Source organism: Mobula birostris, chromosome 2 (genome assembly GCF_030028105.1).
Source record: "Mobula birostris isolate sMobBir1 chromosome 2, sMobBir1.hap1, whole genome shotgun sequence".
In the NCBI taxonomy this organism is placed as follows: domain Eukaryota; kingdom Metazoa; phylum Chordata; class Chondrichthyes; order Myliobatiformes; family Myliobatidae; genus Mobula; species Mobula birostris.
In genome coordinates, this window is record NC_092371.1 from 115949781 (window position 1) to 115963069 (window position 13289).

The following is a 13289-nucleotide window of genomic DNA, read 5'->3' on the forward strand; positions in this document are numbered from 1 at the left end:
CTCCCTCAATGTTGCAAAAACATAGGAGCTGGTTGTGGACTACAGGAGGAATGGAGACAGGTTAACCTCTATTGACATCAATGGACGCAGGGTTGAGAGGGTGAACAGCTTTAAGTTCCTTGGCATACACAATACCGAAGATCTCATGTGGTCTGTACATACTGGCCATGTGGTGAGAAAAGCACAACAGCACCTCTTTCACCTCAGACAGTTGCAGAAGTTTGGCATGAGTCCCCAGATCCTAAGGACTTCCCACAGGGGCACCATTAAGAGCATCCTGACTGGCTGCATCACTGACTGGTATGGGAAATGTCATCATCATCAGGTGCCATGCCCAGTTTGAGCTTTGACTGCCATGGCCCACACACTCCTGTATCGGGTCAAGTGGATCAATTCATTGGTATTCATTTCCAGTTCTCTGGCTGCTGTCTCCATCATCATTTGTCTTTGTCTTCCTCTTGCTTTCTTCCCTTCAATCTTTCCCATAATTACCGTGCATTCTAACTCCTCTTTCCTAATCACATGTCCAATGCAGTTACGTTGCCTTTTCATGATCTAATACATTATTTCTCTTTTTGTGCTTGCTCTGTTCATGATATCCTCATTAGATATTCATTTCATCCATGATATTCTTTGCATCCTCCTCAAAAACCACATCTCTGCTGCTTCAATTTGCTTCCTCATGTTACTAGAAATTGTCCAACATTCTGAGCCATTTAACATAACTGGATAAATGTAACATTTCAGTACTCTGAGGCGGGTTGTTGTGCCTAGTTTAGTGTTGGTCAGTATACTCTTCATTCTCATAAAGGTGTCTTTTGCCATCCCTGTTCTTCTTTTGATGTCCATGTCGCACCTGCCATCTGATGTCACCCAGCTTCCCAAGTAGCAAAAGTTCTGTACTTGTTTTATGTCTTCCCCGTTGATTCTCAGCCTGCAGATAGGATTCTCCTTCTTTTTGGATATCACCATACATTCTGTCTTTTTGCAATTGATAGATAGACCCATTTTTGCACTTTCTTTCACAATTATATCAATTAAGTTTTGTAGTTCTTCCTCCGTACTTGCAACTAACACAGTGTTATCCGCATATCTGAATTTATTGATGTTTTCACCGCCAACTTTGATTCCCAAGATGTCTCTTATTTTCTGTAATATTGTTTCACTGTACACATTAAATAAATCAGGGGAGAAAACACACCCTTGTCTAACGCCTCTCTTGATTTTCGTAAACTGACTCACTTCTCCATCTATTCTTACAGCGGCAGTTTGTTCCCAGTAGAGATTTCTGATTAGGTGGAGGTCTTTCGAATCTAGATTTAGAGTTTCCTGTAATATTTCGCATAACTTATCGTGCTTCACTTTATCAAATGCTTTTGTGTAGTTGATAAAACAAACAAACAAGTCTTTTTGCACTTGAATAGCTGGTTCTGATAGTATCCTGAACATCAATATTGCATTTCTTGTACCTTTGTCTTTCACAAAACCACATTGTTCTTTACCTATTTCAGCTTGTATCTTACTTTTAGCTCTTGTCATCAAAATTCTTAGAAGTATCTTGCTGATATGACTCATTAAACTTATGGTCCTATGTAATTCACATTCTATTGCTCCAGTTTTCTTAGGAAGAGTGATAAATACTGATTTTTTCATCTCTTCTGGTATTATTTCAGTCTCATAAATATCATTGATTAAATCAGTAAGTTTTTCAATTCCATAATCTTCAAGGGTGATAATTTGTTCTATTACGAATTCATCAGGACTTGCTGCCTTTCCTTTCATCTTATTTAGTGCATTACGAACTTCAGATTTTAAAATACTTTTGGAACTTCAGTGTTTTTCTTAATTTCTGGTTTACCGTCTCGATCGTCTTCAAACAATTCCTGAATGTACTCAGTCCATCTGTTCATAATCTGATCTTTTTCCATGATAATGGTACCGTCTTTTGCTTTCAAACATCCACCTGAAGAACAGAGGAGCTTTTTACCAGTGATATTCTTGATTTGTTGATGTAACCTTTTTGGATCAGTAATAGGGATTCTTTCTATTTGTTCACATTCCCGGTTTAACCATTCTTCTTTGGCTTTTTTGACATAAGCTTTTAACTTTTTTATTTAAGGACTTATATTCTATAGGATTTGCTTTCTTCTGTCTCTTTTCTTCCATTAGATTTTTGATTTCATCTGTCATCCATTCATTCTTTGTGCTTTTTTCTTTTTTAGGAATCATTGATTTTGCTGATTCTACCAAGGCATCCTTTAGAGAGTTAAATTTCATTTCTACATGATTGCTATCATCTTCAACAGATTCTATTTCTAGACTTTGAAATCTATTCCTTTCCTCAATTGTCTTAAGTTTTCTTCTTTAATTAATTGCAAGTAGTCAAGGGATTGTTCAGATTTTTGCTTCTTTAGTTTTTTAAGTTTTACTTTTACATGACATACTACTGGGTTATGGTCACTATTACAGTCTGCACCTGGATATGTTTTGCATTGAGTCACTGAGTTTCTAAATCTTTGGTTTATAGTAATAAAGTCAGTTTGATTTCTAGTGTTATCACCTGGACATTTCCAGGTCCACAAGCGCCTTGAATGGTTTTTAAAGTAGGTATTCATAATGACCTGATTATTCATCTTGCACCATTCTACCCATTTCTCACCTCTTTCATTTCTTTCCCCTCGTTCAAATTTTCCTGTGATATTTCCATCAGCACCTTGTCCTACTTTAGCATTTAGATCTCCCATGACAATAACAATATCTTGAGATTTGCATCCATTCTTTGCTTGTTCAAGCTCTTCATAGAATTTATCTATATCTTCATTTGTTCCATCTGTTGTTGGTGCATATACCTGTATAATTACTAAATCAAATGGTTGTCCTCTGAATCTAACAAGGAGTATTCTTTCTGATATTGCCTAATGTCCTAAAACACTTTTTGCCATGTTTTCATCTATAAGAATTCCTACTCCATTAGCATGGGATGTTCCACAAGAATAAATTAGTGTTTTATTTCTGTTCTGACATGTTCCAGCATCTATCCAACGAACTTTGCTAATTCCCATGATGTTAATCTTTAGTCTTTGCATTTCATTTATCACATTGTCCAATCTTCCTGCTTAATATAGGGTTCTTACGTTCCAAGTGGCAATAATTTTCTTCTGTGTTACTTGAATTTTATGAGCAGTAGCTTGATGACGGTCGGGGATCCCCTGCTGACCAGAATCAACCCTACCGAGCGAAGCATCTTCAGAGTTGTGTTGAAGATCCTCTTGAAGCTGTTGTTGTGCGATACATTTTGAGTTTGACCATAGTTTTCTGAGCAAATAGATTCTAGGAAAACTAGTATCTAGCAACGGTGGTTTGCTGTTGCCTTCTGTTAGACGAACTAAAGAAATCGCCATTTCTCTTCCCAAATGTTCATCCGCTTGTACTATAGCCGTTGACATTTGAAGTCGTAGCTCATCCGCCTTCTCCGTCATAAGTTCAGTTACTGAACCTGCCGGATCTGCCGTTGGCCTTCGCTCGTTTCCTGAACAGGAACCCTTGCAGGTGCTACCGTTCCGGGTCAGAGCGGCCCTGGGAACAATGAATGACTAAGGTGTAACTCAACTTTCCCCAAAGCTCTGAAAATCCCCAATCACAGCCTCATCACCGGTTGCAGTTTAGAGTCATTCCCAGGATTTATGAGAACTGTACTTCCCTCAATCGCAGGGCTCTGCAGAGAGTGGTGCGGACAGCTAGCGCATCTGTAGATGTGAACTTTCCACTATTCAGGACGTTTGCAAAGACAGGTGTGTAAAAAGGGCCCGAAGGATCATTGGAGACCCAAGTCACCCCAACCACAAACTGTTCCAGATGCTACTATCTGGGAAACGGTACCACAGCATAAAAGCCTGGACCTACAGGCCCCGGGACAGTTTCTTCCACCCAGCCATCAGACTGATTACTTCACGCTGACACAATTGTATTTCTAAGCTATATTGACTGTCCTGTTGTACATACTATTTATTACAAATTACTATAAATTGTGCATTGCACATTTAGATGGAGGCATAACATAAAGATTTTTTCTCCTCATGTATGTGAAGGATGTAAGTAATAAAGTCAATTCAATTCAAAGAGATGAACAAGCTGCCTTCCACAAGAACAGATCATGTACGGACCAAATGGCCATAGATGAGCAGTCACCTGAGCGAAATTCATCTCTGTATGTCAACTTTGCTGATTATGAAAAAACTTTCAACAGTGCAGACAGAGGGGCCCTGTGCAAAATCCTGAGGCACTATGGAGTACCAAGCAAGATGATCCAGAACTTGTACAAGGGAATGTCCTGGAGAGTCAGCCGTGGCGAGCAGCTCACCGGCAGCTTTCAGGTGAAGACAGGAGTCAGACAAGGCTGCCTGATAGCCCCTTTCCTGTTCCTCCTGGTCATAGACTGGATCATGAGGCCACAGGATATAGGAGCAGAATTAGGCCATTTGGCCCATCTTGTCTGCTCCGCCATTTCACCATGGCAGATCCAATTTCCTCTCAACCCCAATCTCCTGCCTTCTCCCCCATATCCCCTCATGCCTCGACCAACAAGAATCTATCAACCTCTACCTTAAATATACATAAAGACTTGGCCTCCACAGCTGCCTGTGACAAAGGATTCCACAGATTCACCACTCTTTGGCTAAAGAAATTGCTCCTCATCTGCATTCTAAAAGGACACCCCTTTATTCTGAGGCTGTACCCTCTGGTCTTAGACTCTCCCACTATTGGAAAGACCCTCTCCCCATCCATTCTATCAAGGTCTTTCACTATTTGCTAGGATTCAATGAGTTCACATCTCATTCTTCTGAATTCCAGTGAATACAACCCTAGAGCCTTCAGATGCTCTTCATATGACAAGCTGTTCAACCCTGGAATCATTTTCGTGAACCTCCTTTGAACCCTCTCCAGTTTCAGCACATCCCTTCTAAGATAAGAGGCCCACAACTGCTCACAATACTCCAAGTGAGGCTTCACCAGTGCTTTATAAAGCCTCATCATTACATCCTTGATTTTATAGTCTAGTCCTCTTGAAATGAATGCTAACATTGCACTTTCCTTCCTCTCTACAGACTCAACCTGCAAATTAACCTTCAGGGAATCCTGCACAAGGACTCCCAAGTCCCTTTTTACCTCAGTTTTTTTTGTATTTTCTCTCCATTTAGAAAATAGTCAACCCTTTCATTTCTTCTGCCAAAGTGCATGACCAAACACTTCCTGACACTGTACTCCATCTGCCATTTCTTAGCCCATTCTCCTAATCTGTCTAATCCCTTCTGTAGCCTCTCTACTTCTTCAAAACTAGCTCCCCTCCATCTATCTACATATTGTCTGCAAACTTTGCAACAAGGCTATCAATTCCATCATCCAAGTCATATAATGTAAAAAGAATTGGTCCCAACATAGACCCCTGTGGAACATCACTAGTCATCGGTAGCCAACCAGAAAAGGCTCCCTTCATTCGTGCTCTTTGCCTCCTGCCAAACAGTCACTGCTTCATCCATGCTAGAATCTTTCCTGTAATACCATGGGCTTGCAGCTTGTTAAGCAGCTTATGTGTGGTCTTTTGAAAATCCAAGTACACAACATCAAACAATTCCCCTTTGTCCATCCTGCTTGTTATTTCTTCAAAGAATTCCTTGAGGAAGCCATACTGACTATGGCCTATTTTACCATGTGACTCCAAATACCTATGGACCTCATCCGTAATAATCATGAAGCCATCTACAGTACAGAAAATGAATGGGATCTATTGGACCCTATGGAAACTACTGGAAGACCTGGACTTTGCTGATGATATCGCTCTCCTGTCCCATACCAACAACAAGGTGCAGGGAGAAACAACAGGCCCAGCAACCACATCAGTGCAAGTTGGCCTTAACATCCATAAAGGGAAAACTAAAGTGCTCAAGATCAAGTCAACCTGTGTTGACCCGTCACTCTTGACGGAAGTCCACTTGAGGAGGTAGAAACTAGGTAGTGATGTTGACAGACAGGAGGACACCAATGCTGATGTCAAGACAAGGATTGGCAAAGTTAGTGCAGCTTTCATCCAACTCAAGAACATCTGGTGCTCCAAGGAGCTGTCACTGCATACGGAGATTAGACTTTCAACTCCAACATGAATTCATTTCTTCTGTACAGGTCAGAGACTTGGAGGACAACAAAGACAATCATTAGGAAAGTGTAGACCTTTATTAATGGCTGTCTGAGAAAAAATCCTCTGGAACCACCGGCCAGAAGTTACTGGCAGCACCGATCAATGGCAGAGGACACACCAGCTATCGGCAGAAGAATAATTAATGGGAAGAAGGCAGGGATGGACAGGACACGTGATGCGTAAGCCCAGTACCAGCATCACTGTGGAAACACCAAGGTATAATCGCCAGGGAAAGTGGAAGAGATGCTAACCAAAGATACCTGCTGACGCGACCTCGAAGCTGACATCACGAGGGTAGGATACACCTGGGGACAGCATGAAAGACTGACCCCAAGACAGAGGATTCTGCCAAGCTGCTGTTAGCAGTAGGTGAATGGGTCTAACTAACTAACTAACTAACCCAATGATTCAATCACTGAAATGTCATCATAAAGTCTTAGTGTTATTCAGCACAGAAGCAGGCCTTTCCTAAATCACCCAATTACGCTGGCTTTCTGAGCTGGTCCCATTTGCCTGCATTTGACTCATATGCCTCTAAACTGTTTCTATCATTGTATCTCTCTGAATATCTTTTTAACATTGCAATTTGCCTCCTCTGGTGGCCCTTTCCACACATCCACCATCCTCTGTGTGAAACGATCTTCTTGGGTGCCTTCTAAATCTTTCCCCTCTCACTGTAAGCCTCTAGGTTCAGCCTCCCTTGACCTGGGAAAAAAATTGTGACCATTCTCCTTATGTTTGCCCCTCGTGTCTCAAAGGTTTCAAAGGTACATTTAACGTCAGAGAAATGTATACAATATACATCTGGAATTGCTTTTTCTTCGAAAACACCCATGAAAACAGAGGAGTGCCCCAAATAATGAATGACAGTTAAACGTTAGAACCCCAAAGTACCCCCCAGCTCCCCTCCCTCCCGCGTGTAAGCAGCAGCAAGCAACGGACCCCCCTACCCCCACCGGCAAAAAAGGCATCGGCACCCTCCACCGAGCACTCAAGCATGAGCAAAGCGACAGCAAAGACACAGACTTGCAGTGCTCCGAACACTTTGCGTTTCACCCGGTATTCGACATACCATCGGCTCTCTTCTCCCTAATGAGGTTTATCATTCTCGCACTTCAAAGTGCTGGCGAACCCCATACTGGAAGCTGGCCTCTCACAATGGGAGAAGATGAGGTTCCTGAGCACGTGAAAAAGGGCCACTGTCAATCACTGATTGTGTTGATAATTTAAATGCAAGAACCTTTTTGAATTTGCAGGTGACCCAAACGGAGTGGGATTGTCAGCAGAGAGGAGAACTGCAATGAGATTCCACCATAGCACCACACCGTGATGATGCTTGGTGAACATTGGCCTCTCATCCCTCCTTGTGAAAGGAACTCAGCTGGGCGACTGAGTGAACCCATCACCTTGACCGTCTGATGAACGACCCTGCAGCGTATGGGAGACGCAGCAAGCTGTCTGATGCTGCTTGTGTAGTCATTCCCTGGGCTCATCCTTTCTACCTCCTCCGCTCCAGCCTCCAGCTCGGACAGAAACTGAGAGAAGTGTCATTCTGGGAGTGCAACCGGTGCTCCTGCTGTGACCTCCTCCTCGTCGGTGAGGCCGGATGCAGACTGGGGATTGCTTTGTTGAACACCTTCACGCAGTCCGCCCTGCTAGCCAGGATCTCCTGGTGGGCAACCATATCGGTTCCACCCCCCACTCCCACACTGACATATCTGCCCATAGCTTCCTCCACTGCCAGGCCCTGGTCAAATGAAAATTAGAGGAGCATTACCTCATATTCCACCTGGGTTGTCTCCAACTTCAATTCGATTCCAGTTTAATTGTCGCTTAATCACAGTATATGAATACTCATGAATAGAGCCAAGTGAGACAGTGTTACGATGGGGTTAAGGTGCAAAAACACATTACCAACAGTCACACACAGTAAGCACACACAAGATCACAATCACGGAATAAGAGTCCCGAGGCCCCACCTCCCTCCTCCCCCGTGCATCGCCGTGGCTCGATACAGATAAGTTAACAAACCCATATCAAAAATCAGTAAAAATACGACGCAGAATATGCCTGTACATATACAGTCCAGGCCCCCAGCCAACCTGTCGCCTGACCCCCAATGCCCAGTAGGCAACACCCTGGCATTGAGGTCTAGTCCTCTCCCCAGCACCCGGCACCCGGCACCCAGCTCCCGGCTCCCGCAAGGTGAATCCATGGCTTTGAGGGCCAGTCACCACAACTGCACTATGCTCCCCCCCCCGGTAGAGCGTGATGGCTCGTAGACCTCTCCTCCGGTGGCTGAAAAGCAAGTGACCTTGCAGCTTGAGGCCGAAGTCTATTGAGTGCTGCTAAAAAATCTGCAGGTGGCCACAACAGAGCTCGTCTTCAGCCGAGCGAAACCCTGGGAGGGCGGCTCCGACTCCATTCTGAATACCGCGCTTCACCGCCCCCGGTGAAGTGCCATGGCTTTGTCCCTTTACTCCAACCGAGGACTTGCTATGCCCCTGCTCACATCCAATAAATCAGCGAGTCGAACTCGTACCAGATTAACAATGTCCAAAGGAGTCCTAGTATCACAAGAAAAGCGGCCAAGATGACCACTCGCTATTTGACCATGAGCCTCCATCGACTCGGACAGCAGGACCTTCCACAGCTCCATTGTTATCTCTGCAGGCAGGCAACCCGCTGATTGTGCAGGCCTGCAATCTTTTGAATTCTTAACGTATAGCAGGGTCTTACGATCATTGGATGTACATTTAACTTGGCAGTACGAGAATAGAATTCTCAAACCTCTGATTACTCTTTCCCCTCTGTCCCCTTTCCCCAACTCCTCTTCTTCCTCTCTCCTCCTGATCCAGCTGGCACCCATCACCCCATGTCTTCCATCTATCACCTCCCTATCACCTATCATCTATTACCTATCACCTATCACCTCCCTATCACCTATCATCTATTACCTATCACCTATCACCTATCATCTATTACCTATCACCTATCACCTCCCTATCACCTATCACCTATCACCTATCACCTCCCTATCACCTATCATCTATCACCTATCACCTATCACCTCCCTATCACCTATCATCTATTACCTATCACCTATCACCTTCCTATCACCTATTATCTATTACCTATCACCTATCACCTTCCTATCACCTATCATCTATTACCTATCACCTATCACCTATCATCTATTACCTATCACCTATCACCTATCACCTCCCTATCACCTATCATCTATTACCTATCACCTATCACCTATCATCTATTACCTATCACCTATCACCTCCCTATCACCTATCATCTATCACCTATCAATTATCACCTATCATCTTCCACCTATCACCTCCCAGTTGCTGACATCATTCCTGCCGTCATCTGCCTATCACTCCTCACTCACCTATAACATGCCAGCTCCTCCTGTGCACTCCCCCCTTTATTTCCGGTGCTAATGTAGGGCCCCCACCCAAAATGTCAACTGTTTATTTCCATTCCTTCAGAATGTTCCATTTGCCATCACTGTTACTGCGAGTAAAGATCTTATTTGTGTCATGTATGTTTTCTAAAGTTTAATTTGTTAAATATAAGTTTTAATTTCAATGCAGACAATGGAGACAAGCGAATGCTGGGATAAGGAACAAACATCACGAGCAAAGGCTGAACGGAAAATGGAACAGAGACAAGGGAGCAAAGACAGCAGGGCATGAATTAGCCTCCAGCACTGCCACCGTTGCCACATTGCAATTTACTTAAAGGTCAAACAAAAAAAAGGTGACACGCATGTCCTTCCAAGCTGGATTTTATGTCCCAGTGAAAGCAAAATTAATAACCATTTTTCTACAGGAAATGACAGATGCCAAATGTGATTAAAAGGCTTGTTTGCTGTTTGGCTGAAACTAATCCACAGTCTGATGTGATCATTTATAACGTCCCAGGTTCATGATGGTTTTAGCATTGTGGCTGTGAAGGGGGGAATGACCTCTGCCCTGTTGTCACTGGCTGGGCCCAGGGTTTCTGCCAGCTGTATGAATTGTGATCTGATCTGAACCATATCAGCTGGTGTAACTCGTCTCCTGATGTGGTTACTGACGATCCCAGATATTGACCATCTATTTCCCTTCACAGATGCTGCCTGACCCTCTTGGGTATTGCTCCAAGTTCCCTTTTGACAGTAGGTCTCCCCAGCAGCCGCTCCTGCCAAAAAACAAGCAAAGCCAGCTGACAGGAACTGCGGAACTCAGCAGCAAATGAACGCACCCCAGAATAAACGTAAAGACAAGAAGTTTAGAAAGGAATAAGAATTTGACTTCAAGTAACACAGGGACAAATTTGAAAAGGGCAATGAATACAGGACTACAGATTTAAATGAACATAGTATATGGAGCTTAACATCCAAGGACATACACTGCATCAAAAGCACAGGCAGGTAGGCAGAGGAGGCTGGGTGGCTCTGGTGCTAGAATACGAAATCAACTCCTTAAAAGGGGGTGGCAGAGGATCAGAAGATTGAGAATCCTTGTGGATAGACTTAAGAAACTGCAAGGGCAAAAAAGTCCAGGTGGGAGTTATACAGAGGCCTCCAAACAGTAATCAGGATGTGGGTTACAAATTGCCTTGAGAGATTGAAAAGGCCCATAACAAGGACAATGTTATGATCATGATGGAGGATTTCAGTATGCAGGTAGATTGGGAAAATTCAGTTGCTGCTGGATCCCAAGAGAAGGAATTTGTAGAGTGCCTATGAGATGGCATTTTAGAGCAGCTTGTGTGGTCGAGCCCACTAGGGTATCAGCTATTACTCTTCACAGACATCCACAAAACGAGAAGCCCTAAAGAATGAATGATAGAAATATCAGAACACCGAAGCACCCTCCTCTGACCTGTGCCAGCAGGAGCACCGACTTCCCCACACCCCCACCAACCATGCAGGAAATAGCAAAAGCCCCCAAAGAAAGCTTGGTCCAGAGCCCATCAGAAACCCAACACTTTGTTATCTCAGACAGGAGAGGGAGGTCACTCCTACAGCAACGTGAGTGGAGACCAGCAACTCACTGTTCCAATCTTACAATCCTTTGTGTCACTACTCAAAGCCCCTTCGTCTTGGGGACCATTAGGCTCTCACTCTCCATCAATGGAGAGGGAGGGAGGGAGAGGGATCGCTCAACTACAGGGACCTTCCTCTGAGAGTAGCACACTCTGCCTGCTGTCTTGACGTTACGTTCTCCCATGCAATTCAGTCAGTGAAATTGAGGAGGAACCGAGTCGTCTATGGGTCCACTCCCCGAAGGCACACGTCTTTCAGGCTGAAAACCCTCCGCTTACGCAGAACCATAGTTTGAACCGTAGATCATGGACTCCGACAGAACCCCTACCACCTTGAAAAGAAAGAAAAGGCGTAAGAGAAAAAGAACAAGCTGTTTTGTAGATGAACTGGAAGCAGTCACCTGAGTCTGCAAAAACCTTGTCTTCCAATCAAGATAGCACCTGCACACAAGGTTGTAATCTTCTGGATAGATCACGAAACCATATATTTCACTTCTTTTACGTCTTTTACATTGGTTTTTCATCTTGGATGTGATTCTGGAACAGTCGGAGCCTGCAATTTGCAATTTGCAGTTCGGAGGACGTTTGGGTGTTTCAATGCTCCGCAGTCTCCAAGGACATTCTGGGAGGCAGAGGCAGTGTGTGAGAACTTAGTGGCGAAAACATTGTGAGCCGATGTTCAACTCCATTTCGCTGATTTAAGATTCCATTGTTCACCAATTAAAGCAACGAAGGAGATTGATACGCCAGCTGCCTGCCTTTATATCATTGGCGAGATCACTCAGCCATGGAGAGGTGAATCTGCCTTTATATTGCTGGTGGGATCACTCAGCCATGGAGAGGTGAATCTGCCTTTTTATCATTGGCGAGATCACTCAGCCATGGAGAGGTGAATCTGCATTTTATTGCTGGTGGGATCACTCAGCTATGGAGAGGTGAATGTGCCTTTTTATTGCTGGTGGGATCACTCAGCCATGGAGAGGTGAATCTGCATTTTATTGCTGGTGGGATCACTCAGCCATGGAGAGGTGAATCTACCTTTTTATTGCTGGTGGGATCACTCAGCTATGGAGAGGTGAAACGGCCTTTTTATTGCTGGTGGGATCAATCTGCTATGGAGAGGTGAAACTGCCTTTTTATTGCTGGTGGGATCACTCTGCCATGGAGAGGTGAATCTGCTTTTTATTGCTGGTGGGATCACTCAGCCATGGAGAGGTGAATCTGCCTTTTTATTGCTGGTGGGATCACTCAGCCATGGAGAGGTGAATATGCTTTTTATTGCTGGTGGGATCACTCAGCCATGGAGAGGTGAATCTCTTTTATATTGCTTGTGGGATCACTCACCATGGACAGGTGAATCTGCCTTTTTATTGCTGGTGGGATCACTCAGCCATGGGAAGGTGAAACTGCCTTTTTATTGCTGGTGGGATCACTCTGCCATGGAGAGGTGAATCTGCTTTTTATTGCTGGTGGGATCACTCAGCCATGGAGAGGTGAATCTGCCTTTTTATTGCTGGTGGGATCACTCAGCCATGGAGAGGTGAATATGCTTTTTATTGCTGGTGGGATCACTCAGCCATGGAGAGGTGAATCTCTTTTATATTGCTTGTGGGATCACTCACCATGGACAGGTGAATCTGCCTTTTTATTGCTGGTGGGATCACTCAGCCATGGAGAGGTGAATCTGCTTTTTCTTGCTGGTGTGATCACTCAGCCATGGAGAGGTGAATCTGCTTTTTACTGCTGGTCGGATCACTCAGCCATGGACAGGTGAATCTGCCTTTTTATTGCTGGTGGGATCACTCAGCCATGGAGAGGTGAATCTGCCTTTTTATTGCTGGTGGGATCACTCAGCCATGGAGAGGTGAATCTGCCTTTTTATTACTGGTGGGATCACTCAGCCATGGAGAGCTTAATCTGCTGTTTATTGCTGGTGGGTTCATTCAGCCATGGCGAGGTGAATCTGTTCTTTATTGCTTGTCGGATCACTCAGCCATGGAGAGGTGGATCTGTGTTTTATTGCTGGTGGGATCACTCAGCCATGGAGAGG

General features: G+C 44.2%; 1 pseudogene; it reads left to right on the top strand.

Moving 5' to 3' along the window:
• The first annotated feature begins 4076 nt into the window (after positions 1 to 4076).
• LOC140210851 (uncharacterized) lies at positions 4077 to 6332 on the top strand (annotated as a pseudogene).
• Positions 6333 to 13289: the final 6957 nt, after the last annotated feature.